The sequence below is a fragment of the Cebus imitator genome, unplaced genomic scaffold (genome assembly GCF_001604975.1).
Source record: "Cebus imitator isolate Cc_AM_T3 unplaced genomic scaffold, Cebus_imitator-1.0 Scaffold343, whole genome shotgun sequence".
NCBI lineage: Eukaryota > Metazoa > Chordata > Mammalia > Primates > Cebidae > Cebus > Cebus imitator.
Window position 1 is genome coordinate 302797 of NW_016107658.1, and position 4891 is coordinate 307687.

At 38.8% G+C, this 4891-nt stretch overlaps 1 long non-coding RNA gene across 1 annotated transcript in view; it reads right to left on the reverse strand.

Moving 5' to 3' along the window:
- Positions 1-3628, reverse strand: part of LOC108287435 — a 6610-nt gene extending 2982 nt beyond the window's left edge. Inside the window, exons 1-3 of the long non-coding RNA XR_001818333.2 lie at positions 3616-3628; positions 2402-2405; positions 1416-1421 (exon numbers count right to left, since the gene is read on the reverse strand). This is a non-coding gene — a long non-coding RNA (uncharacterized LOC108287435). The remainder of the gene's footprint in view (positions 1-1415; positions 1422-2401; positions 2406-3615) is intronic.
- Positions 3629-4891: the final 1263 nt, after the last annotated feature.

Here is a 4891-nt window from a genome sequence, read left to right on the forward strand (position 1 = left end):
AAAAAAAGGAGGAATAGCTTCATGACCTTGGGGAAGGCAAAGATGCCTTGGACAGGGCACAAAAAGCATTAATAATAAAAGATAAAATTGATAAATTGGGCTTTATCAAAATTGAAATTATTTTTCATCCACAAACATTATTAACAAAATGGATAGGTAACGTACAGATTTGGAAAAAATATATATATAGTACATGTATCTGACAAAGCACCTATATCCAGAATACATAAAGAATTCCTACAAATTAACAGTAAAAAGAAAAATCCATTGTTAGAGGGGGTACAAACTTGAATGAACACTCACGAAGGTAGATATCCAGTCCTCAACATCTTCAGTAATCAGAGAAATGCAAATAGAAAACACAATGACATTCCACCATACTTCCACTAGAATGGCTGAAATCAAAAGACTAACAGCACCAAATGTTGTTGAGAACATGGAGAAACCAGAATACTAATACATTATCATCAGGAGTGTAAACTGATACAGCCACTTTGGAGACATCTTTCTTAGTTTCTTATAAAGTTTAACATTCACTTACCATACAACCCAAGTTCACTTCTGAGTATTATTTAGTCAAGAAAAGTGAAAACATGCCTACATAAAGACTAGTACATGAATGTTTATATCAGCTTTATTCATAATAGCTAAAACTCAGAAAAAAAAGAGAATGAATAAACAAATTGTTGTACATATATACAGTAGAATACTATTCAGCAATAAAAAGTATTAAAGTACTGATACATGCAACAACATGAATAAATATCAAAGACAGCATGCTGGCCCAGCACCGTGGCTCACACCTATAATCCCAGCACTTTGAGAGGCTGAGGCAGGTAGATTGCTTGAGCTCAGGAGCTTGAGATCAGCCTGGCCAATGTGGCAAAACCCTGTCTCTACTACTATAAAATTACAAAAATTAGCCAGTCATGGTGGCGCAGCCCTGTAATCCCAGCTACCTGGGAGGCTGAGGCATGAGAATCACTTGAACCCAGGGGGTGGAGGTTGTAGTGAGCTGAGATCATGCCACTGCACTCCAACCTGGGCAACAGAATGAGACTCTGTCTGAAAAAAGAGAAGTATGGCCAGGCACAGTGGCTCACACCTCTAATCCCAGCACTTTGGGAGGCCAAGGTGGGCGTATCACCTGAGGTTGGAAATTCAAAACCAACCTGACCAACATGGAGAAACCCCATCTCTACTAAAAACACAAAATTAGCCAGCCATAGTGGCTCACGCATGTAATCCCAGCACTTTGGGAGGCCGAGGCAGGCAGATCACCTGAGGTTGGGAGTTCAAAACCAGCCTGACCAACATGGAGAGATCCCATCTCTACTAAAAATACAAAATTAGCTGGCCGTGGTGACACATGCTTGTAATCCCAGCTACTTGGGAGGCTGAGGCAGGAGAATCACCTGAATCTGGAAGGTAGAGGTTGCAGTGAACCGAGATCTGTGCCACTGCACTCCAGCTTGGGCAACAAGAGCAAAATTTTGTCTCAAAGAGAGAGAGAGAGAGAGAGAGAGATAGAAATAATGTTAGAGGGTATCAAATACTACATATGTTTCACAACTTGATATTTTCATTCTACAATATATATTGGGACTCTTTTGTCAATAAATGTTGATCTTTTTAACTGTTGCATTGTATTCCACAGTGTGGCTATAGTATGGCTTATTTAACATTCCTCTACTGGTGGACATTTAGGTTTTCTTTAATTTTAAGCAATAAAAAACAATGCTGCAAAAATTATCTTTGCAAATTTTGACAATTGGATAACTGATAAGTGGTATAACAATGTTGCAGAAAACATTTCACTGTTAAGTAGTGAGGTTGTGCCTCTGTTCACATGTTTACTGGTCACTTGTAGCTGTGTAAATTGCCTGTTCACATCCTTTGCCTGTTTTCCTGGCACAAAAGATATTAGCTTTATCTTATGGATTTCACAGAAGGGCTGTATTTAGTATAGATAGTACTTGTTTCTCTGTTTTATATGTTGCAAATACTTTCTCCCAGTCTGTAGTTTGTTTCAATCTTGTTTATATTGTCTTTCTACATACTGAAGTTTTTCCATTTTGATGTAGTTAAATTCATCAGTCTTTCCATTTATGGCTTTTTTCTTCCCCAACTGAAGCTTATGAAAAATAATCTCCTAAAGACAGGCATGGTGCCTCACACCTGTAATCCCAGCACTTTGGGAGGCCAAGGCATGTGATCACTTGAGACTAGGAGTTTGAGACAAGCCTGGGTAACATGGTGAAACCCCATCTCTACAAAAAAGTACAAAAATTAGCTAGGCATGGTAGCACGCACCTGTAATCCCAGCTACTTGAAAGGCTGAGGCTGGCGCATCACTTGGACCCAGGAATGTCGAGGCTGCAGTGAACTATGATCACACCACTGCACTCCAGCCTGGACAACAGGATGAGACCCTGTCTCAAAAAAAAAACAAAAAAAAGAAAAGAAAAGAAAAAGAAAAATACTCCCCTATACTGCTATAGTACTATTATAAGTTCTAAAAATCTATTTGGAACTTAATAAGTGACATAGGACAAGACTCTGACTTTTTTTTCATATAGATACCCAGATTCCCAGAAGCATCTATTGAAGAGATCATCCTTTCCCCTATTTGAACTTGAAGTACAACCTTTACCATACACTTAACCATATACTTTACCCATACATACTTGTATCTATATGAAAATATATAGGTTAAATGCAAGGATTATATTGTACATTCTATTCTGTATTATGTTTTTCCTCAAATTAATTACAAATTTAGCACTATCCAATCAAACCAATTATTTTTAACACCCAAAGCAACAGTTTGAACAAGAACATAATTTCTCATATTTTCTAAATCTGTTGGACTCAACAAAACAATGACTGAGTGGAGCAACAGTTTCATTAGAAGAAAAGAATTAGGCAGTTACCTGCTTTTCCAGCAGAAACCATGTTTTGGGTAACCAAAAACCCCAGTTAATGAGGGAAAGTGCTTCCTTCTAGATTAGGAGAATGTTAACTAATACACATAGAAAAATGACAGGATTGGGCGGTCGATTAGCTCAGTTGGTAAGAGGGTGGTGCTGAGAAAAATGACAGGATTTAAAAATTATCATTTTATGACACCGTCCCCTCCTCCATGAAATAACTGATTCAGAAAAGGATCTTGGATGGATGCTTGTATCATCAGGTACTAGCCATGAGGGAAAACATAACTGTACAAAAGAGGAATTGTATCATCATCACCAGCTTAGACCAGTTTGATTTGTTTGGTTGGGATATTTTTCCTAGCTTCTTGAGACAGAGGCTTTGATGATTTCTTTCCAGCCTTTTAAAAATTCATATTTTTTGGCTGAGTGTGGTGGTTTATGCCTGTAATCCCAGCATTTTGGGAGGCCAAGGTGGGCAGATCACTTGAAGCCAGGAGTTTGAGATCAGCCTGGACAATATGGCAAAACCCCGTCTCTAATTAAAATACAAAAAATTAGCCAGGTGTCGTGGCTTGTGCCTGTAATCCCAGCTACTTGGGTGACTGAGGCACGAGAATCAATTGAACCCAGGAGGTGAAGGTTGCAGTGAGCCGAGATCATGCCATAGCACTTCAGCCTGGACAACAGAGCAAGGCCCTGTCTTAAAAGAAAAAACCATAGGCTTTTAAAAATCAGGTGTATTTCCATGGAATACTATGCAGCCATGAAAAACGATGAGTTCGTGTCCTTCACAGGGACATGGATGAATCTGGAAACCATCATTCTCAGCAAACTGACACAACAACAGAAAACCAAACATTACACGTTATCACTCATAGACAGGTGTTGAACAGTTAGAACACATGAACACAGGGAGGGAAGCCTCACACACTGTGGTCAGTAGGGAGGGGCTAGGGGAGGGATAGCGGGGGGTGGGGAGGGTGGGGAGGGATAGGGGGGGGGGGGGAGGGGGGGGAGGGATACTGAGGGGAGAAATACCAGATATAGGTGATGGGGAGATGAAGGCAGCAAACCACCTTGCCACATATGTACCTATGCAACAATCCTGCAGGATCCAGGATGTGCACATGTACCCCAGAGTCCAAATACAATAAAAAGAAAAAAGAAAAAAAAAAAGAAAGCATATTTACATGCAAGAAAAAAAAATCAGGTGTATTTTTTAATTACGTTCTTAATATTGTGTATTTATACATAATTTTACCTAAATTTTTAAAAATACAAAAATAGGATTCAACATGGAATAAGACAAAACCACTACTATCTCATTTGTTGCCTTTGCATAAATTAGACAAAAGAGATTCCTCTAGGAAGATGCCACCCAGTGGGCACATGGCTTAGCTTTAGTGAGCAATGCCTTTGTGCAAATTAGCAAAAGGGATCACTTTAATCAGGTTTATTGATGTATAATTTACACACAGTAAAGTCTGCTATTCTTGGGTGTAAAGTTTTATGAGTTTTGGCAAGTGTATGTAGTCACATAACTACCACAACGATCAAGATAAAGAATATTTTCATCACCCCACCAAGTGCCCTTGTACCATATAGTCGGCCCTCTCTCTTCAGCCTCAGCCCCCTAAAAACCACTGATCTGATTTCTGTTCTATAATTTTTGCTTTTCTCAGAATGTCATATAAACAAAACAAGACTTTTTATGTCTGAGATTCATTTAACATAGTGCTTTTGAGCTTCATTCATGTTGCTTGTATTAATTGCTTGGTCCTTCTTATTGCTAAGTAGTATGCCATTGCATAGCACAATTTGTTTATTCACTCACCAGATGATAGACACTTGGGTTGTTTCTAGGTTAGGCCAATGACCAAGAAAATTGCTATAAATATTTGCATGCAAGTCTTTGTGTGGACCTATGTTTTTATTTCTCTTGGGTAAATACTTAGGAG